This window comes from Terrapene carolina, unplaced genomic scaffold, assembly GCF_002925995.2.
Source record: "Terrapene carolina triunguis isolate 2854851 unplaced genomic scaffold, T_m_triunguis-2.0 Scaffold236, whole genome shotgun sequence".
NCBI lineage: Eukaryota > Metazoa > Chordata > Testudines > Emydidae > Terrapene > Terrapene triunguis.
Window position 1 is genome coordinate 18,227,561 of NW_020664587.1, and position 23,741 is coordinate 18,251,301.

A 23,741-nucleotide genomic window follows, 5' to 3' on the forward strand; every position below is an offset into this window, starting at 1 on the left:
AAGGTGTGCCCACAGGGTGGAGGTCTTGTGTTCAAGCACACCAACCTTCCACCCAAACTTTTACCCACCAGCAGTCTCTGCTGCCATTTGGCTGGTAACTGCAGGTCTCTGGCTCTGTACTAGTTCTTTTTATTGAGGCTCCTTTAAAGAGTAAAGGAGGTCTCTACTGAAAGCATGTATTACAGCTGCTAGCGTCCCTCACAAGCAAAGGGAATTACAGCTCTGTAACCCCAGTATGCCTGCAGCTTCTAATTCTGGTGAAGTATCAAGTCCTGGGAAGGGAAGTAGGCTCAGGTTACCATCCCAATCAATGGCTTCTTGTGGTCTGAACCAAAATTTAGACCATCTGTTGCCTGGGAGTCACTGCACGTGCCAGCTGCTGCGTTCCTGGCTGCCACCCTCCTGCAAAAAGGTAACACACTCCAAGGGCAGGATTGCTCAGCTTTGCAGCAGGTCAGGAAACTACTGAGTGGAGACAGACAGGGGAGCACGGGAAGCAGGGAGATAGTTTCTTTACTTCACCACTACACTGCCAAGCCAGAGCTGAAATGAGTTTACATCTGCAAGGCTGACACAATCCAGACACTGAGAGCTGGATGCAGAGTCATCTGGCGTCAATTACGCTTACAGTACAGACCTGAGCCGCTTGAAAATCAGTCGCCTTTGTTGCAACACTTCTTGTTTGTACTATTTTTTTAAATTTAGTCTCAAATACTGAGCATTGTAAATGAAAAATCATCCATTACTCAAGGCAAAAGGGCTTTTGCTATCAAGATTTATTTTGGATAAACGCTGCTCAGAGCTATTTATTTCTGAGAAAGGGAAGTGGGAAGCACGTCACGTCTTGCACAACTGCTTTGACGCTGCTGCGGCACCTCGTGAGACGGAGACTTTGGCATCTATAGCCGGGGGGGGGGGAAAGCTTTTTGCCAACTTGAGAGGCAAAACTACACAGCCACTATGGACACATTTCAGAGTAGCAGCCGTGTTAGTCTGTCTTCGCAAAAAGAACAGGAGTCCTTGTGGCACCTTAGAGACTAACAAATATCCAGGTGCCTGCACTTAACATTACGGAGTTGGAATTCAAACCTCCAGTATCTGTTCCTCTGCAGTCCAAATGCTGCATGACCTCACAGAACTAGAGCTACCTGCCACCACAGCCACAGAAAGCATTTGTGTTTGGGCAACAAGCAGCATCCAGCTCTGATTCTTCACCTCTCTTTCTGAGATCTTTGGTGCAGGGGCCAAGTTCTCATCTCTTTAAAGTGCCCTGCAGAGCCATGAAAACAGAAAAGCCGACTGCTGCCTGTTTCCCGCACTACATTCTTACATAGAGGTAACAACAATGGTACAGATCTGGTGTTTACTGAGATGTAAAGGGGTAGGAGTAAAAAGCAGCAAGGGAAATGTGTATGGAACAGATTTACTTTTCAGGACAATGGGATATGTGTAGGGCAGCATTTTATCTAGGAGAGACCCAGCTCGCTATGTCCTCAAGGTAAAGGCCAGGAAGGGTTCACACCCTGTGAGGTGAAGAAACGATCCTTTTCTTATTTGTAAAGAAGATGTGCTGTGCTTACTCACTGAAAACGACAATGCCTCCTCTGTTCACGACAAGGCACATGGTGCAACAGCCAGTGGAGAACGGCCACAGAGCAAGGCAGTTTGGTTACAGTTAAAAAGTTTCCAAGTTTATTTGCTTGCTCAGGTTTGTAGAATCAGGACCTCCAGTTCAATAAGGGGAGTAATGGAGATCCCAGCATGCTAATAACCAGCCTTCTGTTCTCCCCATCAAACAGAGAACACGGTATCTGAATGGAGTATTTGTGGAAGCCATCCACAATAACAATAACTCAGCCAGATCAATACTCTAGCTGCAGCAGAAAGTTACGTTGGCTTGTTGAATGCAATGGATCCGATTAAAACTCAACACGATCCCAACAGCCACAATGACCTCAGGAGCAACGGACAGACTGACTCTCCCAGTGACTCATACTGGAATCTGTTACAGCAGGTGCTGTGAGCAAAACCACTCACGGGTAAATCACCACTTCACTAGCAAAACGTTTAAGTGCTTGCCCAGAAACAAAAGCAGCCACATCACAAACCAGAGAGAGTGACATCAATACAGGACGAGCGTTTCCTCCCCAGGTTCAGGTTTCACTACATGGGGCTGGAGATTGGACTCTTGTTAAAGTTCCTCTAAAAGTGTCCATATTAGACAAAGTCCCTGGGTCTGGTTTTGTTGGCAATACTTAGTTTCTGAACCCCTTTCATCTCTCACTAGCACACTGAGACAAGAGGGAGAGAGCAAACAGGAAGGGTTCCCTAATAGAAAATGAATTGCTAATAAAAATCATCATATTAACCTAATGAGCCTCATTCTATTGAAGTCAATGGCAAAACTCCCACTAACATCAGTGGGGCTGGATCAGGCCCTATATTACTTCAACAGAAGGCACTACCTGGGACCTGGTTCTTAAGAGGGATACGCAGAGCCAGAGACTCTTGTCCAGAACCAGAGCTCTGCAGCCCCTTCCAAAATTCAGACTTTCACATGTTGAAGATCTGAAGCCACAATGGTCCTGTTCACTTTAGTTCCATCACTGACTGTGGCAGCATGGTCAAGTCTGTACACGTGAAGTCTAATCTCTTCAACAGACTGAATCACATTCGGGATTTCCCACATGCGGTCTAGGGCCTCTCAGCTGCTCAGAGCGATGTGCACAATGTGTCCATTCAAGCTCAGTGCTCACCTCTCAGTGGCTTACATGATGGGTTTGTGTAGGTCTGGAAAATACACACACAACGTGGCTTCTCTTGGTCAGAGTTCCTTGCAGTGTATTGTACACTCAAGACTAATTACGCCTCTTGAGTGAGTGCACAATTATTCTGCATATCCAGAACTCTCTGAATTGGGGACCAAGGCATACATTGAGTTAATGGCAGCCACTCAACTATACCAGGTTAAACTGATGTATAGTACAAGTGTGAAGATCTTCGAAGCCTTTGGTGCACTGTAGTTCTGTAAGTCTGAATAATTCGCAATCGTGGCATGCGGGAATGTTAACAGTGCTGCTCTCTACTCCTCCAGACCAAGCATCAGGCCATGGGTGAGTGGGCAAAGCCTGCAGCAAACCTCCAGAGAAGGCTGAGTTGAGGAGCGTTTCCTCTACTAGAAAAGCACGTACCTCCCTGCCGATACAGGCACAGGCCACTTCAAAAATGTAAGTGCAAGGGGCTCAGCTTCCACACGTAATCAGCTCTTAAATCTCTCCACCCTTTATAACATTATTGCTTCCACTGCTGTGCTCTCCGAGAGTTTCACAAACACGGACACACTTATCCTCACTGCACTCCTGTGAGGTTAGGGAGCATTTTATCTCCATTTCACAGACTGGAACTGAAGCACAGAGGGATTTAGTAACATAGCGAGTCAGTGGCAAAGCTAGGAATTGAACCCAGATCTGAGTCCCAGTCCAATGCTGAAACCACAAGGCCATCGTCCTTCCTGTTCTAGAAATACACTATATAGTCTGGCCTGCTGGAATTATTTAAACATAGATCACAAAAAATGCTTATAGACTATTTTCTCCTTTGCGAAAGCCTCCTATGTACATATGCTACAGCTCTAAACCCAGACAACCCTCGTCACAAAGAGAAATAAAATACAAAAGAGAGAGGAACGTACACGTACAGAACTAAGTTACTATGGGCCATGGGTCTTTCATATATGACCATGTCTTCTCCAGCTGCTTCTGTTAAAGTTAGGGCTTTGAAAGCATGCTAAGCCAAACAGAAACACGGTTGTCTTGTCCTTGAATAACAATGTCCACGCATGTAGTTATTCAGGAACAGCTATTGCACTATAAATTCACACCCTACCTTAACTGATGTTAACTTTCACGGGTAGACAAGCTTTTAGTGCCACTCTCCTACCTCTTACTCTACCAAGGGACTGCAGAACATCCTGTGTATAGAACAGCACAATGGATTATCGGAGAACTGCAAACCTTAGAGAGGAATTTCTTGGCTTTAGTGAGTTGAAGTTTGCCTAAGTCAGGAGACTTTCTGCACTTGAATGTCATTTCTTTTGTTTCATCAGAACAGAGAGATTTTCATGGTAACTCGGAAGTTAACGCTCCTCCCTCTTTACTGCTGGTGCAGAATGTATGTAAAGGGCATGTTCTACTACCAATGGCTGCACCACAGCAGAAACGGCTTTACTTGCAACGTACCCAGGAGAGGGAAGTCCACATTGTGGGCTTGGGTCCTGCAGAACTCAGGCTGCTTTAAAGTTATCAGAATCTCACTCACTCTCACCCCCCCCCACCCCACATGGGTAAAATACTTTTACGTGAATAAACTGCCAATTGTTTTTACCATTTGAATTTTGTATTTAAAAATCTCCCTGAGACCTCAGGAGCCAGTGCTGAGCCTGGAAGGGATTTTTATGGCCACATTTTAAACCCACAGAAAGTAGGGGTCTAGAATGGAAACAGTTCATTACAGCTAAAGCACTGACCCTGGGCTCTGCCCTGAACAGCTGGGCCTAGTTCGCAAGTTAAATAAATTACTATTTCTAAAACCCACTCTGAGTTTCAAAGGGTCTCAGAGGAGATGCTGACTAGTCACTGTTCTCACCAGATGACAAGCTGTGAGCCATTTTAGTTACGGGATTTCCTAGGGAACACTAGAAGCTTGGGTAAATAAACTCTCAAAATACCAAAGCCATACAGGTGTTTACATTTCACTGTCAAATGATGAAATACCTAATCATGGGTGCAATATTTTAGGGATATTTGTTTTTCTATGCACTCAACTATTTAGTCACGTAAAACATCTGTAGCAGCTGGAAGGAATTCGTTTGGCCTGCTAGGATTCACTAGGTTTAAAAAAAAACAACCCGGATCGTGTGTTCAATTTGCATCCAAAGAACTAATGCCGCTTTGTCCAGTCCTACTAGGATATCAAGTGAATAATGCTTATGCAACTTCCTCAACAGGAGCTGTAAGATATCAATATAACTATGATCTGTTAGCAAGGAGAGTTCTGTATTTAGATTAATGCTGCTTCTGCAAACCAGTATTGACCAAAATGTCATTTCATGTCCTTTACAGCAACATGGGGGGAAATCAGCTTGCAGATAAGGAAAACAATTCAAACTGAATTTTTCTTCTCCCTCTTTTCCCCTCAGAACTCCCTGTCCAGAGAACACTCCTGAGACCAACCCTAAAAGGTTACTAAAGCAGCAAAGCTTCTCCTTCAGAACTGCGGGTTCGATCTGGGTGCTAGAGGATTACAACATGGAAGGCTCCACATACTCCACAGCTCCTCTCCCTGAGGTTTAAAGGCTGCTTACATATCCTTTACCCACCTTTTTAACAAAGGCAGAGTGACCAGTGTTCCAGAAAGCGAATGCCAGCAAGTGGGGCAGTCTGGGTTATAGAAAGGAGATGAACCTGGCATAATTTCCACAGGACACTCTTGTTCTGGGCAACAGGTTACAAAGGGTTACCTGGTGGCACGGCTGTCTTTGCTGAGAAAGCCTGAGATTTCAGTGAGGTTGCAGCAGAGTGCATAACAGTCTCCAATGTTTGCTCAGTTAACCAGTGAAACCCCTGCAGCTCTCTAATGTCTTGAAGATTATGGTTTAGAAGAGAGAATGCTCAGCTAGGGGAATGTTCTGCAGCCATGACCAAGCTGTGGTTAAAACTGATCCCAATGATTTCTATTCAGCCCAGAAACCTCAGACAGTTTCCATTTTCTCAATAACAAAGCATTTTTGTGGGGTGAGGTAACAGGCCTGCAGCTGCCAGGTCTAATTCTCCACTAGGATTTCTTAAGAGTGTGGCCGAATGAGCACTGGCTAGCTAAGCCAGAGACAGTATAAAAAGCAGCCAGCCCTTACGGCTGAGAAATGAAGGGACAAAGCTGTTGCAGGAGAGATTTGGAGAGAAGCCTTTTTGGGAGGATCACGCAGATTCTCTGTGGAGCTTGTTTTAAGCCACTTTTACAAAGAGCTCCTAGCAGTGTGTAGGAGGCGTGTTCTCCAGCTGAGGAAAGACTGGGACTCCAGGATACAAAGGGACAGAACGTGTGAGACAGAGTGGGGGGCAGAGAAATACACCGGTAGATTCTGTACATTCAGTCATTCAGAATCCAGCATAAGAGAGGCAGAGATACAGAATCCTATAGCTTAAAATGCAAAATGCATCTCTCATAAATGGCAGAGATTAAAAGGCCCAGAGAGAGAGGCTGGAACAGAGCCATACCACTCCCCGAAGGATGGCACAGTTTACGGTACTTGCTGCTCAAGCTAGGACACATCCCTTGTAACACTGCACATCTGAAACATGTCTTTGAGCCCTGGAAAGGCTACAGGCCAAGGCTTTCCAACTTGGAGCCCTTATGTTAGGCACCTCCGTATAAAAGGTGCAGAGCACCCACAGTTCCAGCTGACTTCAGGAGGGGTCAGTGCTCAACTCCTCTGAAGATCAAGCCTCTCAGTTAGGCGTCAAGAGATAGATTTTGGTGCCTAAGTGAAGGCCCCGCATTTTGACAATTCCGGCCTCGCTGTTTAAGTTATTGACTGTGATCAGCTCCCTGCATGCCCCCACTGCGTACTTACTATGCCAAGGCGCTGCTAAACCACCTACGCCACCGAAAAGGCTGCAGCGCAGATCTGCATCCCCAAATAAAGTGTTGTGCATGCCAGATAATTCCCTCTTTGCTGCACTGCCATCCACTGGATCAAAAGTCTGCTGTCCAGAACAGGAAGGAGTCAGACACAGCAATCCACTCACTGTAGTGACTTTCCACAATTCCACCAGTTGCGCCATCTATACCTAAGGTTACAATGGAGAGTGTTGGGTAAGACCCAGTTTTCAGTTGCTTGTAACTTTGCCAAACTTAAACAGTTTGGGCTGAAATTTTCTATGCCATGTGTCTATCTCACATTGAATTTTTGGGTAAAGTTTCAGCTAAAACAGCTCAGCCATTTCAGAGAATGAGATTGGGGAAAATACACAACTTACCGGTAAGTATCAGAGGGTAACCGTGTTAGTCTGTAGCCACAAGAACACCAAGGAGTCTGGTGGCACCTTAAAGACTAACAGATTTATTTGGGCATAAGCTTTCGTGGGTAAAAAACCTCACTTCTTCAGATGCAACTTAAGTTAGTTAAGTCCAAAGCTGACTGCGAAGACTTACAAAGGGATCTCACAAAACTGGGTGATTGGGCAACAAAATGGCAGATGAAATTCAATGTTGATAAGTACAAAGTAATGCACACTGGAAAACGTAATCCCAACTATACACACAAAATGTTGGGGTCTAAATTAGCTGTTATCACTCAACAAAGCTCTTGGAGTCGTTGTGGATAGTTCTCTGAAAACATCTGTTTGATGTGCAGCGGCAGTCAGAAAAGCCAACTGAATGTTAGGAACAGGATAGATGAGACAGGAAATGTCATAATGCCACTATATACCTGGTATGCCCACACCTTGAATACAGCTCTGGTCACCCCATCTCAAACAAGATATTAGAACTGGAAAAGGTGCAGAGAAGGGCAACAAAAGTGATTATGGGTATAGAAAAGCTTCCATATGAGGAGAGATTAAAAAGACTGGGACTGTTCAGTTTAGAAAAGAGATGACCAAGGGGGATATGATAGAGATCTATAAAATCATGACTGGTGTGGAGAAAATGAAAGGGGAAGTGTTATTTACCCCTTTACACAACACAAGAACCATGAATCACCCAATGAAATTATTAGGTAGCAGGTTTAACACAAACTTAAGGAAGCACTTCTTCATACAATGCATAGTGAACCTGTGAAGGCCAAAAGTATGACTGGGTTCAAAAAAGAATTGGATAAGTTCATGGAGGACAGGTCCCTCAATGGCTATTAGCCAAGATGGTCAGAGACACCATGCTCTGGGTGTCCTTAAACCTCCAACTGCCAGAAGCTGGGAGATGGATCATTCAATAATTGGCCTGTTCTGTTCATTCCCTCGGAAGCGTCCGGCACTGGCCACTGACGGAAGACAGTATAATGGGCTAGATGGCCCGTTGGTCTGACCCAGTATGGCCGTTCTTATGTTACATTAATTTGCCCAGGTTAAAAAATTCTTGCAACAGTTTTGTTGTGAAGCTCTGGCACCTCCACATTTTGGAGCAAGGATCTGAAATTTGCCTGGGGCGGAGGGAGTTGCCCTGGTGTCAGGGATATGGCTTCTGCTGTCCCTGGGACAATTCACATAAATTTGTCCCAAGTTACAAGCCTCTGGGGAAAACCTGCAGCTTGCAGATTCTGTCTACACTGAGCACACGCCAGCCCCTCACAGCTCCTACATGTCAATCATATGGCATATGCGCCATCCCCAGGGCGACTGAGCATGCTCCATCTGGGTTGCTGGAGCTGAGCAGGGCTTTCTCTGCAATTGCTGCTCCCAGCACCCAGGGACCTATGAGTACCCACCACTCGTACACAGGCAGCTTGGAGACACAGGAAGCATCCCAGCTGAAAAGCAGAGGGGTGGGTGAGGAGCAGTGCAAGTGAGGGAAGAGATGTAGGGCTGGGGGGACAGAGGCAGGAGCTGGAGGGGGAAGAGTGCTTGGGGTGGTAGAGAGGTTAGGAGGAGAAGAGGAGCAGGAGGGTCTGTAACACCTAGAGAACACTACCCTACAGCACCTGGAATGGAGCCTATTATTCCTCCTGAATGAAGACGACGGTCAACAACTTTGCTCCTCTGGCACAATGGAACTTTCTACAACAAGCGTGTCTCTGCAGGAGACAGATCATTCCAGGGGCCAGTCTGAGACTGTGCTATGAACTTCCCTAAGGGCTAAGGACCATCACAAACCTCACCACCTTCCACTCCCAGTGCAGGGTGAATTTCTTTGGCCTTGACTTCTCTTACAAACATAGAGCAATGTCTGTGTGTACATATCCAAAACAGAGCATTGCACTGCACACACTTCTTCCCCTGGGGAGGGGATGAGAGAACAGACATGGGACAGATGTTAGCCATGTTGCTTAATGCACTTCTGGAAAGTGCTCAGATACTGCACTCATCACAGTCGTATAAAACCTATACAGAATTCCTGAGCCTCAACATTCCTTTGCTGAGTAGTAAATAGCTGTGAAACCCACTGGCAAAGCATTTGTCACCATCCCTCTTGAATGGCAGGCCCACATAGAGGATAACAACATTCTACTGTTACCAGTTAGTCCATTAGCTCAAGTGACAGAGAACTGTGCTGTGGATCTAAAGATCCCAACCTTGTTAATGACTCATGGGGGGCAAAGGGCAGACGCGTCAATAAGGTACCACATGATGGAATTTTTGTTTTTTCAACTTTTAAGTTTTTTAAAAGTTTGGTTTTATTGGATGTAATTTCCCACATTAAAAGAACCTTAAGGTTGCAAAGTCAAGCACTGAAAAGTTCAGAAATGCCTGAAATACGGTTGCCCATGCACTTGATTTGGCCCTTTTGTTGATTTACATTATGAGGCAATCTTTAAATACATGATCACAGGCTACTGTTAACATGGGACCCTTACCTCATTCCATACAGTCAGGCAGACTGTCCTCAGGGAACAACTTAGGGCTGTGCAGTGAATTAAGCTGTTGTCTGTACAACCCCGACCTCCTTTGTTGCAGAAGTTGGAGGATGTGTAGAAATGAGACAGCAGTTGTGTACCTGGAAACTGTATCATACTGCACACACACCAGGGGGGCAAATTAAGATTGCATGAGCAACCTTAATTCAGGCGTTTCCTAACGTTTGAGTGCTTGACTTTGCAATCTTACCATACTTCTAACGTAGGTTTATTTAATGTAATTATTTATAGTATGACAGCACCGAAAGGCCCCAACCAAGACTGGCCACTGCCCAGAGACAGTCCCCACCTCAAAGAGCTTCGAAGAGGGCCACAAAGAGGGGACGTGACTCCCCAAGGTCACACAGCCAGTCTGCGGCAGAGCTGGGGACAGAACCCAGCCTCCTGACCCCCAGTTCAGTGCCCTATCCGCTGGAGCACAGAACCGCACATACACAAGCGTGAGCAGAAGAGAACATGGCTACTCAGGATGAAGAGCGCCATCGCTTGGAGAGTGCTCTGGAATTGTGAAGCCTCATCACAGCATTCATGCTGCAGAGCCAACCCATCCAACCACCTCCGAAGCCTCAAAAGCTTTGCCTTTAAAAAGCCTACTTAGGCCTTACCCATGAGGCCTGCTGTGCATACACTGGGACCACATGTGGCCAGAAAGCCCTGCACACAAAGGGTGAACATCTCAGGGACGGACGGCTCTAGCTAGATTTCCCCCTGCTCCAAGGCACCCTTCTTTACTGACCTTCCAGACAGACTAACAGGAGAGTTCAGATAAACAAGCTGAGGCCTAGTTCCCAGTCCAGGTCTTTGTGGAAGTGAAGGAAGTTCCACACAGACAGAAGCAATGAGACTATTTGTATCTAGATCCCAAATCACATTCCTTAAGGCTGTAATGCAGAAAACACTCATGTGGGGAGGGGAAGCAAGAATCACAGGCAGGAGCCAGGGAGCAACCTGTGAAGCTCTCTGCTCTTCGGAGCTGCCCTTTATCCTAAGGGTGTCAAACTCAGAGGGAGCTTTGGTCTTCTCCAGAGCTTCAACAGTAACTGGGAACTTGGAGGGAACTGCAGCTCAGGTGATCTGCACTGCTTAGCTTGCGGTGTCCTGGGCCACGTGCTAACCAACGTAATTCCAAAGAGCTAGATTGTTCAGTTCAGCAGTGCTTCGGTCCCCATTTTCATGGGGATCATCTCATGGACATTACGCTCCCCCAGCTACATCCAGGGCCGGCGCTTCCACTAGGCGACCCTAGGCGGTTGCCTAGGGTGGCAGGATTTGGGGGGCGGCATTTCACTTGCTCCGGGACCCGCCGCCGAAGTGCCCCGAAGATGTGGAGCGGCAGGACCTCCACCGCCGAATGCTCAGAGGAGGAGTGCTGCCGCCTAGGGCGGCAAAAACCCTTGTGCCGCTACTGGCTACATCCTCAGCAGCAACTGTTCAGATTATTACACAGGGTCCCCAGGCCCAAACACACCAAACAAATACTCATTCTGAACCTATCACTGCACATTTTGCCTAATCTAGACCCAGGTGCCTGGAAGAGGCTCCCAGGAGTTTCAACAAGGGGAAAGCAGTCGCTGTTCATGTCTCTGGGAAGCATGAGGCTCTCCCTAGTCTCAGGCTGTGGGGCACGCTCAGAGGAGTCTGAAATTCTCTGGCCTAAAACATTATGTTCAAAGTTCATTTAATCACATGCCTGGGTGAGTCCAAGTCTCCTCTTGCCATGAGGTCAGACTTTACCTGCCACATCACAAGTTCCATTAGCTTGCATGACTCAAGAGATAATATTGCAACACAAACACAAGTAAGCAAACCAGCTGGATGGTCTTCAGTTAGTAACACCAGAGACTGGGGATTTCTCCTCTGGCTGCTCGGGGTACTGACATGAGAAGGGCAAAGGAAAGGTGTTGAGCTTAAGCTTTGTTCTAAGGGAGCTACTGGCCCTGAAAGAAGAGGCAGGTTGACAAAACCTGGCCCTTGCATCCAATCCCCACCCATATCTTGATATATATCAACTGCTTTACAATGTAGTCTCTGAAATATACCTTTCTGAAAAGTAGTTTTCCCATTGCTCTGGGGGACTTATTGGAGTAATTCAACTCATGGGACATAGCCTGGAAAAGAGAACACTGATGGGAAGAGGCTGCTGCATCGATCCCCATAGGTTAATTCCTGTGCCAATAGAGAGCGGTGTAGATACAATGGGGGCAAGGTGGTGCTGGCTTGGAGCGGATGTGGGAGATGCAGGAGGGGTCTGTTAGGGCCCAGAGGTGACACGTGCCCCCCCAGAACCTTTAAATTGTGCCCCTGCACTATCAAAAGTTATGTGTCGCCTCTGATTTTAGTGGCAATATTTTCAGTCTAGTACATGAGGTTTCTGCATCTGCGGGGACAACAGCAAATATTTCTAACCAAAAATGGTGCCAGAGCCATTCAGCACAACATTAAGTGCAATTGCTGCCCCCAAATCAAGGGTCACCACAATACCCCATACTCTCACATACGAGAAGGAAACTCAAGTGCATATGGTTTTCTCCAATAAGCACTATAATGTCTACACTACACTCATCTGCTCCCCCACCACGGGGCCTTGCAGCCAGCAGCTCAACAACGGAAAAGCATTTTAACCAAAGAGTTACTTGGACTATTAACTAGACCCAGGGAAGCACTCAACTTGAGGAACTCAAACTATGGATAAACAGGACAAAGCAGCAGCAATTGGGAACTATATCAGCATCTCTTGATTCATCTCAAACCCTATTGGGGCAATACTCTTCCAATAATTAGGAGCTGGGAAAGACATTTCACTCCAGGAGCAGTGAAGTCAATTTGCTAATCATTCATTCTCTGTCCCTACAGAAAAAAAAACAAATCTCCACCAGGCACAGGCAGCTATGACCTAATGCAGAGGTTCTCAGTGTGGCACACACAATGACTCTGATCATGCCATGTTGCTAGGTTGGAGGCGAGTTCTAATCTCGAAAAGGCGGAGATCTACTGACATAACAGATTGAGGGTCAGAAGATCTGGATTATATTCCCAGCTCTGTCACCAATTTGCTGCATAATCTTGGGCAAGTCCCTTCCAATCTCTGTACCTCAGTTTCCTCATTGTAAAGCAGGGATAATAATTCTTAAATTGCCTTTGTGAAGGGCTGTGCTTTCCTGGAGCATTTTTCTCCTATAGTTCTGAAAGCACTAATGTTGATGTCCTCCACAGCTGGTAACAGGCAAGGGACCATTCCAGGGGTCACTGCTGAACCCTGATGCAAGTGGAGTCCCTTCCTTTTCCAGTCCTAGACAAAAAGAAGTGATGAAGCCATCCGTGAGACCAGTACCCTTCCTACGAGGAACATCGCTGTCAATGCTCAAAAACCCACACGGCTACTGCTAGAAGTGAGCTAACCCAGACATAAGGGCAGAGTAGGGAGACTTCCAGCACAGGCAATCTCAGCGAGGAGGGGCTCCCTGATGAGGCTGCTGCAGATCAGGAAGATATAAACCAAGTGGCAGTAATGTGCAAAGCACATTCATAGCAAGCCCAGTCACCAGACAGAGGACTTCCCAAGCTGACTAAAGTCGACTCAAACATCTTCTATCTGCTAGCCAGACACCAGTGTCTGAACGGAGGCCTTTGGGAAAGGTCAGGACAGTCCTCCAGGCTCTAAGATATTGCCTTTGCTTTCACTCTTAGTATCTTAATTCCTTTGTTAAGAGATATTCATCTTTCCATAAGGCAGTTCTCGGGAGCCAAGGAGTTTGTGTATTATTGCAAAACATATGCTCAGAAGAGACTGGAAATGCTGTTGGCAGTGGTACAGAAGGGAGCAGTGTGCAGCTTTGGGTCAAAGCAAAAAATCCCTGCTAGTAAGCAATTCCCACGTGACAGTCTGGAAGAGCTAGCGAAAGCATCTTTGAGAAACTAAACAATGGTGTGAGAACGAAGCTCCAGGAAAAACGAAAAGGCCAATGATATGCCACAACATCCCCAACAGCACAGATCCAAGAGGAGCCTTGCTGGGAAATCAGTTCAAGTCCTTATGCTGGGAAACCTTCTGGGACAGGGGACCTCAAGGCTAAATGCTGGCAAACTGCTTCCTCAGTTAAGGCAAACCCAAGTGTTTTCTATTGCATCTGAATCATTTATTTCAGCCCTACAACTCTCCAGAGAGCAGTGTGTAAGCACATGCTGCTGCTTCTGGGAAGGGGAATTCAGCACTGTTGGCCCCTGCCTACACTAGGACAGTTTTAGAACATTTCCCACCACTGCTGACAGCCAGATACAGTCCTAACATGGAAGGGCAGGTGGTGCTACTTTCACCGCCCTGCTGATTCGACCTGCAACACCTGGGCCCGGTGACACGCACACCCACTGCTGCAGCTACACCCTGCTCAGAGCACATCTACGTAGCCTGTGTGCGCCACCTACGCTTGCACTCCCACCAGTGGACGATCTCCACAGAGGCAAGGCTTTTGGGGACCTGTGTCAGCCAAAATGGAAGTTGTCAGGAGCACGGCTTTGATTAGCATTTTCCCTGGGGTGTGGATGTGGATACGAAGGGGACTTCTCCCAACCTCCACATTTCAGAGAGAAGTCAGGGTGGGTGTGGAAAGTGGGTGGTGTGAGGCTGAAAGCTTTCGTTGGTGAGCCTTCACCAGAACCAACCCAATTGGCCTTACATGCAGGGGTGCACAAAACGCAGACAAGAACGAGTGTCAGTTTCGGTCTGCTCCAGCCATGCTGCCGGAGGAGAGCTAGCGCATGGGGGAGTCTCAGGGGACTCCCCAGCTTGGAGGAGTGCCAACATCCAGGATCATGCATTGGCTTGAACAGCCTTCACCACCCACCAAATGTGATCCCAATAGCTGTGCTGTATCCACCCCCCCTCCACACACTCCTCGTTAGTTTACACGCCATGGAAATCACGACTGCTCTTGGGCTGTTGCTGTTTTGACAAGTGCAAAGCACTAAAGTCAATTGTAAGGGATGGGCTGGATGTTACCTAATGAGCCTTTCCCAGCTCTAACTGCTGCAGTCCCACACATGTTCCCCTCCAATCCACGTTACCATCATCCCTAGCAACCCAAATAAATAGCAGATTTGAACAGCTCTGGAAACATCTCCTAACCGTATTTCAAACGGCAGCAAAACCTCCTCATCTGCAAAGGAAATTTCTGAGGAAAGCCACACCACAGCAGCTCCAGAGTCTCTTACTCAAGCTGGGAAGAGAAGTGTTCTGTCTTGTCTCATTTCAGTGGTAAGACTTTCTGGCTGCAGAGGAACAAACGTTGCCCAGGAACACAGAACACACAACACACATGCTACGTCTGTGCCCAAATCCAGCAAAATCTGAAGTGTGGGCAGAGTATTCAATTACCTCATTTCCAGGTGCGCTGTCAGCATGAGTCCTGGCTGGCTGGAGATAAAAGTGTGAACAGTGTTCCCAGTCCTGAAGGTGTCTGCATAATTAATAGTAATTACTACTCAGAGCCTTTGAATCCTCTAAAGTTACATCACTTTTCTCAGCTGCTTTTCATCTGCTGCTTGTCCTACAGCCTTGTCTATGGGAGAACGGCAAAATGTTCAAGATCGATATCACAAAGGGGGCACCTGGGCCCTGCCAGCACAACCCACAGAAGCAGGAATGCAAAGGAGTCCAACGTAAAAGGGCCTGTACAGCTCAGCTGTCTTCAGGTATATACAAAGCACCAGAGATGGACAGATACCCAAACACTGTACAGTCTACCTAGATGCACACTTCATTACCTCCAAGACCCTACAGTACAGATTCCTTTTACACTGGCTGCAAGTAGCACAAGAAACCCAAGAATCTCCACGTTGGCTCACACCACAATAAATACATGTGGTCCATGTAGTCCAGTATCCGGTCACTGAGAGTGGCCACTACCAGCAGCTTCAGAGGAAGGTACAAGAAAGCCTGCAGCAGGGAGATATGGAATAACCTACCGCCAAGGAAAGTTTTCCTCCTAATCCCCAATAGTTAGAGGCTGGCTCATGCCCTGAAGAAGAAAAGTTTAACGTCCCTTCCAAAACTCTTGCGTTTTCTCTAATTTATTACAATCCTACGTATTTATGTTACACGTGTAAGTGCCTAATTTCGTTCTGAATCCTGCTAATCTCTTCGTTTCAATGATATCTTGTGTCAATGCATTCTGTGGGCAAACTCTGTATTGTGTGAAAAAGCATTTCCTTTTAGCAAGCAAGGGACCCATCTGAGAGGGTCACGATATACTCCAGAGCAAGCATGCTGCTTCGGCAGCCTTCCCAACCCCAGGAATGGGAGTACAAGCTCAGGACTTGAACGCAGCTCTCAGCATGGCATCATGCAATGAAAGCAACAGATTCTGAGGTTACCTTAGAGGTCACTTCTCCCCTTAATGCACACCTACAACTCCCACTAATAGCAACAGATGGAAGGCTATCCCCATACTTCCCTCCTTTCTTCTACTCATCTCCTAGTAGCAAAAGTCCCCATCTCCGTTTAGTAATGGGAGTGGTCAGCCCTTACGAGCCGTTTATCATTGGTTAGTGCCACATCTTTATGAGCTCATGTTTGCTTTGGCTGCACATCCAAGCAGTTGTTTAACCCGAGAAAAAAAGGAAAATCTTGGACCCTTAACAATGGCAATGAAGTTTAATCTGTCACTGGAGACAATTACTTGACTCCTATTGGTGGCTGGTCCTGGCAGGGTCAAGTGTAACATGTGGCAAAGGAAACACTAGGGAAGCCAGGCTGCAGCAGCTCCAACACTAGGCATTTCCTGGTGTTATTCAGAGTTCCCTTCCCCCCTCATGTGTGGAGAGAACAACTCCAGCTGTCCAGTCACCTGCACACGTGTCTCCGCTGGCTGGATTTATGGCTTGCTGGTGCTGCTAACAGCTCCGGGTCGGCTCTGGCTGGCTGCTTAGACATTCAAAGCTAGGTTAGGGAGTTTGAAACAGTTCAGATTTTGTTCTTGGTTCTGGCCCCCAGCTTTGGACCTAAAAGTTGATCTGGATTCCTGAACAGAACTGGCATTGGGCAGCTTGGGCATGAACACTTTATGTAAGTTTTCTTCCGCCACGACACAAGTCCACTTTCTGATGAAAACAAAAGGGTCTGGGGTTTATGGGTGTTTATTCAAGGCACTGGTTTAAGAAGAAATCTTTGGTTTTAAACCCGAGAAGCTCAGAACACTATCAGAGGACGATGCAGCCATTTCCCACAAGGGGGAAAGATACAGGGTGCTATATACACAGCTAGCTTAGAATAGTATGAGTGAGCTTTAAACCTCCAGGAACATAATGGTAACATGACAGGTTTCAGAGGAGCAGCCGTGTTAGTCTGTATCCGCAAAAAGAACAGGAGTCCTTGTGGCACCTTAGAGACTAACACATTTATTAGAGCATAAGCTTTCGTGGGCTACAGCCCACTTCTTCGGATGCATATAGAGTGAAACATATATTGAGGAGATCTATATACACACATACAGAGAGCATGAACAGGTGGGAGTTGTCTTACCAACTCTGGGAGGCCAATTAAGTAAGAGAAAAAAACTTTGGAAGTTACATGAGCACAGGACCAACTAGAGGCTTGCAGTGAGATTGCACCAAGAACAAAAGCAGGGGCTCCAGCTCCTTTGTTTTCACTGCTATTTGGATTATATGGCTAAAAGGCTATATTAATGCTTTTAAACTAATGCTATTTAGATCCAGTTTTAATGCATCATTTTAAAAGTAACTTGGTTTGATTGTAAATGGCATGAAGTGTATCAGGAACTGCTACTAACAGTTGCCCTTTGACAGCCTTCCCTGGGATGCCATCTCAGTGGGCTCCTGCCTGAATAAAGGAAAATATAATCAATTAAATTGCCTTCCAAATTAGCAGACACCAGCGACATGGTGAGTCACGAGCAGAGGCGATTCCTTTAGGATGAGATACAGGAAGGTGGGAGACGTGACATTCTTCAGTTCCCCCTTTCCTTTCACAACCCGACCCTTGACATTTTTCTCAACAGGAAACCTTGTTCTCTCCCTCCTTGTAAACTGCTGACGACTGTATTTTACACCTTACAAAGTCAACAGAAGTCAAAAGGGAAAGAAGCAACAAAGAACCAGGACCTGCCCACAGCAAGTACATCTTCCCAATGTGGAGCATTTCTCCATGGAACTGTAGCCAAGACATGGCTTGCTTGGGATGGTAAAGTCTAGCAGCTGTGTGTCACGGAGGCAAATGGCATTCGGGTGACTATCTGGGGTCCTATCACTGCAGTATCTAAGCACTGAGGTTGTGGCAGCAGCTCCAATGCAGCATTATGGCTACTTCACTAAGAATATTCAGTGGGGAAAGATTTTCAACATCAGCTAAGGGTTTTAGCCACGCAACCCCTACTAAAATTAATAGGGCTCATGTGGCCAGACTTCCTAGTCAGCTTCCAAAGTCTCAACACTCATACTTAAAAGATTCTGGTTTTTAAGGAAGGGACTCTGACACTGAATAAATGGGCTTTAAAAGTAATTCCAAACTGCCACAAACCTGGGTACTAGTTTCTCTAATTGCCACTGCAGCAACTGGCATTTCCCCTTCCCAGAGCTCTGCCCCCTTCCCAGCTGCAGTTCAGGACTGCTGCTGTAGATTTCTCTGTTCCTTTCACCCCAGTAAGACTCTTGACTCCGCGGACCTCTCCTTTCTCGCTGCACCACCCCAGATGCCCCCTTTTAGATGTTTTCCAAAATTCAAGAAAACCAAGGTGAAGTTTCTTGTTTAAAGTTTTTTGATGGATGTTGCTGGGATAAAACATGTTCAGTTTCACTGCAGTGTCTCACATAGGCAGAATTAGCTAAACACAGGAAACAAGAGGGAGACATTCCAGTCAGCAAAGGGAACAGTGACTGTCACCAGCACATCCCTCTTTCCAACCCAAGCTGGCACTCTATGGAGGGGAGGGGGACGCGCTCTGGCAAGTTCAGAATGGCAGACATGCCAAAGTAGCCCAATCCCAATGAAGGATTGATGGCTTCCTTACTGGAGCAATCGACAAGAGTCACTAGGACAGCTGCCGAATCAGGCGTCTCCAGCAGAAGGCTGGCATCTATTCAAAGCCATTAGTAAGTCCCCAGTTGTCTGTAAATAACCCCTTTGTCTGAGGAATCCTTGACATGGAAGGCCAGGCAGAGGCCAAACAATTCACAGGCTTGCAGTCCTCCTGCCCAAAGCTGCTGGGGTGACAAGGGCCCTGCAAGCATGGCTTTGTGCAAGCCAAGTACAGCAGGAATCCCATGAGCATGAACAGAAACCACTCAGCTGGCCCCACAAACATTTTCCACACCACTGCTGTGGCTGCCACAAATGCATCTTCCCTAGAAGAGGAAGAGTTAGTTTGAGCCCTGAGGAATCACTTTATTCATTTCCCCTCTTAGGCATGCAGGAAGAGGAAGGCCATACAATGGCGTGGATGTAACTGGAATTAGGAACATGCTGTAGGAAGTGCCTTATCGGGCAAGCCAGGTGGGCAGGGAGGCCTGTCTTATTTTGACCAGTATTAAATGCTTCTGAGGAAGGTGCAAGGAACCCTGCAGTGGCCACTTCAGCAGTAACTTTTCTGTAGGGAAGTTTCTTCTTGACCCCAGCAATTTGGAGTTGGCTTGTGCATTGAAGCTGGCAGATTTATAGCCCTTACGAGTGGTTATCTGAGTAACGGTGGATGTTTTTCTTAGTGACCTTGTAAATGTCGAAACCCCTTCTGAAATGAAATCTATCATCAGTGAACACCACTAGAGCTGCACAAGGCTAACGTTCTGAGTCAACATAAAGGCAAGAGGAGAGAAACTACAACAATGCAGACTGGGAAGAAGACGGCTGCCTGTGATGACTCCAGAGAACTGAGCCACTCCAGCTGCCTGCTCTGCCAGCTGGGCTACCCCAATGTCTCTTCTGAAATGGACTGCAGTGTAAACAGGAAGCCGAGCTCTGACAGCAGGCATGCTGCAGACGGCTGCAAACCCTGCAGGGGGCCAATCACCAGTCTGGTGGAGGGAAGGCTGGTGACCTAGCATCCTGCCAACGGTCAGGGAACTGGCCTGACCTTTAGCCGACCAGTCAGCACTAAGCTCCTGGGGTGACAGTCTGAAGGACACATAGATACAACATCCAGTGCCACCAAGATACCTTGGGGACAGGTGCCTTAGAAACATTCAAGCTGGAGAGAATGTGATGGTCCATCAACTGAGAGCAGGATGCTCACTGCAAGGAGCTTAAGGCCCCACCAGCTCCAGTCAGTCTTTATAGCATGGTCCCAGCATTACCCACCCAGGGGAGCAGAGTCCATCCCACCCCTGTTTGTGCTTTTTGCCTTGTGCTCCCAAAGCTCCAGCAGCCACTTCTGCACACACAAGAGCTATTAATTGTATTCTCTGCAGTCCTACACTCTGAGTGGACCAAAACCCAAATCCCCCTGCATCCTCAAGCAGCGCAAGTTTCAAAGAGTCACTAATGCTCACAGAAGCCGCCTTCCACCACTCCTGCAATTCTAGGTGACTTTTTTTGTCCATGTGATTCCTAAACAAGAAAAAGTTAAACCAATGCTAGCAGCTAGCACTGTCAGGAGCTCTGTGGAAGCAACCAGCCAGCGTGAGCAAGGAGCAGGCAACCACGTGGTCCCCATCCCAAAGCGGAGGAAATTGCACAGATGAAGAACAGGATGGCAAAAAATGGCAAACTCCCTCTTTCCTGTCATGTGCCTGCTGCACTGGTCCACCAAGAAGCTATAATGTCCCTTGACAAAGCAAGTCACGGAAGGGCTGTGAGTTCAACATATCACTTAGCTTTTCATGTAGAAGGCAGGTTTTTAGCATTAAAGACTCCTCATGCAATAGTCAATCAAATGCTTTTCCAAAAATGAACAGTTGGGGATAGTTGAATTTTTTTTTTTTTTTTTTTTTAATTTGGCAGCTTTGGCTTACAGTTTTAAAAGCATTAAAACGATAAACAGAGCAAATAAAAACCTAAACAACCAGAGCTCAGTGTAGAAGCCTACAAGTCAGAGATGGGAAAACATCACGTCACATCTAGTCCAGCCTCGGGTCAGGGCAGGCCTGTTCTTCACAACGTGCTGTCTGCTGCTTTGTCCAGGCTGGTTTTAAAATGTCTCTGGTAATGGGATTTCCGCCACTCCCCTTGGAAGAGGGATCGTAACATGTGTAATTTCAAAGCCAGTATGAAACACTTCCCAGCTGAAAAAGGGGTGACATACCCAAGTCAAAAGCATTCCCTGAAGAGCTAAGAATACAGCAGTAGGTGAGGTTAAGTGGTTTTTAATAAAAACGTTTTGAATAGATACTGATCTGTTGCTTAAAGCAGCAAACTCTCTGTTGTCTTATTTTAAAAGAAACAGCAAGGTGAATTTTAGAAAACCAAATAACTGAGGGCTCAAAATAACCAGTCATAGGAAGGCCAAAGCCTCTTGATTTCACTGTGCCGTCCAGATGTGTGCAAAATGCCCCCCCGCTACTAACACCTTCTCAGAGCAACTCCGTTTAAGCATTTGATTTAGGTTTAGCTTCTGTGTCTGTTGTTTGGTTTCCGGACTTCTTCATTAAGGATGAAGTTTAAGGCTCAGGACTTTAACAATCACAATTCCACTAGAGCAGGCATATGCACTCTCGGGAGAAACAGTGTATGGATACTTTCTTTTCTCATATTCCTTTCAGAAAATGCCACAAAGCTTATTGAACATTCCAAAAAATAAATCCAGATTTCCAGTGTAATCATCTTCCTTTTATTACAAAATTAAAGCATAGTCATCCCCTTGGCCCTTAATTCCCACTTTCTCTTTAAGAGAATTACACTGAGAACTCACCTTAAAAAGATTTTCCTTTCCAAACTTTCCCTGCTAGGGCTGGGCAGTGCCAAAGTCACAATTCATAAAAAGTGAATAATTAACTGAGAACTTACCCTGGGATAGAAACACAGATTGTAATTAAAGAATTAGACATTTGAGGCCAAATTCATCCCTGGTTATATTTTCCAGAGTTCATTCAAGCTCCAAGGAAGGAGAGTGTCACAGGTAGTCACTGGTTTTGCAAAAATGTGAAAGAATAAAAATCAAAACTTTAAAATGAAGTGAAAGCCCGTTGAAAAAGCAAAACCAGAGTCAGTTGCATTAGAAATGTGTGTAACAGGAAATAAACATACACTCTCTTCTCCTCTCCAATGTTGATGTGCATGAAAATCGGAAACTGTTAAAATTACCCACTGAGCTCTCTTGTGACATATGCTGCAAACACAGAGCTTGAAGTTTTTAAGTAGACACTTACTAACCAGAAGCTATATGAAAACAGCGGGAAGAGGTGAGCACCATCAACGTTCATGAGCTACAAGCTGGGGAGAGTAACTCCACCAGCCAAGTCCCCTTTACCAACTGCTGGGAAAGAAAAGGGTGCAAAGATTCCCAGCAAGGTGCTTTCATATCAGGGTTTGGCTATTGTTGGGGGGAAGGGTGGGGGAGGCAAGGTACTGGGGGCGGGAGGCAGGGCATTGGGGGGAAGGGCAGGGGAAAGGTATTTGATACATTTGAAATCAAGTCCCCATCTTTCCCTGCTAACCTCTGGTGCTGGGTAGTGGAGCAGAGGTGCTCTGACATTCTACCCCTCCCTCTGCCTCTGTTTTTTGTGATCCGCCTCCCCAGTGCCTCTGCTGCTTTCCCAATTAAATTGCCACAAATTCTTGTTAAGTTCACTGTTGACCACAGTTCTGAAGAGCAGCAGAGAACCTGCCTAAAGTCTTGTTAATTTCACTCAAAGCTCAGTCAAAGATAGCAGCAGCTGTGGCACTGTAGCTGTCTGTAGACTCAGGAAGCCAACACTGCCTCTAGTCATATTTACAGAGTTTGCTTCACCATAGAAGGGCAAGGAACTTCTTTAATGAAATAAAATCTTAGATTCTGCAGAAGCTGATGGCTTAGCCCCCCTCACCCCACACATATACTGGACAGGGAAAGTTTCTTACTTTCATCTGGTGAATATATTTTTCAAAGTCCTACCATCATAGGGTGACCAGATGTCCCGATTTTATAGGGACAGTCCCAATTTTGGGGTCTTTTTCTTATATAGGCTCCTATTACCCCCCACACCCTGTCCCAATTTTTCACGTTTGCTGTCTGGTCACCCCGCCTATACCATCATCTACATGAAATTTGAAGTATATTAGGCAAAGACTAAAAGGATGGAATCTGAACAAAGAAAAAAATAACAATCCCTGTTCCCAGCGTCCCAAAACAAAGAGGCAGCTCACAGCCAGGACACAGCATTTCTGTAAGTCAGAAAGAACTCATACCAGCCTCATTGTGGAGGCACATACAGTACCTAGATACAGTTCACATGTGTTGTTGCCAATGCCCCACTTTACAGAGCTGGAAGGAGGGCACTAGCCCACCAGCTACTGGCTCCTGCCCTATGCCCAAGTATTTTGCAAGGAAGGGGCTGTCTCTGTCTTTACTGAGTTGATAGCGTGCTCAGCGCTATACAGTCTATAAAGGAGACAGAGACTCTGCCCCAAGGCGTTTACAACCTAGACGGCAAAGCCATCCCTGGGTGATAAGGAACTATGACGTGGAGATGCAGAAGTGTTACCCATGCCCCCAGGACCCTGTGTAAGGAGGGTACCAGTCTGCCCACCACTGCCCACGCCCGGACTAGAACATCAGCAGCTCTGCTCCCAGGTGCCCTGGACCTGCCCAGGCGGCTCCGAGCCGGCCCGGCGGAGGCTGCAGGAGGGCTCAGCCCGGGGACAGGGTGTGGGGGCACCGTGCAGAACAGGGCTGTATTGGCCGGAATAGAGGGTCCAGGCGGCGGGGGACGGGAGCTGGAAGGGGCAGTTAGAGCCCTGGGGGACACCGCCCGGTCCCCGCAGGCACAAGGGGGGGGGGCAGGGGATCAGCAGCTGGGGGGGGAGGTCTCCCCAAAGACACCCACAACCCACGGGGACCCTCTGCCTCCCCCACTCCGGGAGCCCCCCGGAGCGCCCCCATGGGAACCCCCCTTCTCAAGGGCGCCCCAGGCACCCCCCGTTCCCACCTGGTCCGCACGCTCCGGGCCGAGCCGGGCTCGCTGGCTGCTCCTC

At 47.0% G+C, this 23,741-nt stretch overlaps 1 protein-coding gene across 1 annotated transcript in view; it reads right to left on the reverse strand.

Annotated features, from left to right (window-relative positions):
- FHL3 (four and a half LIM domains 3) overlaps positions 1 to 23,735 on the reverse strand; it is a 41,191-nt gene extending 17,456 nt beyond the window's left edge. The window contains exon 1 of the mRNA XM_026657144.1: positions 23,696 to 23,735. The gene's annotated coding sequence lies outside the window, so the exon portion shown is untranslated. The remainder of the gene's footprint in view (positions 1 to 23,695) is intronic.
- Positions 23,736 to 23,741: the final 6 nt, after the last annotated feature.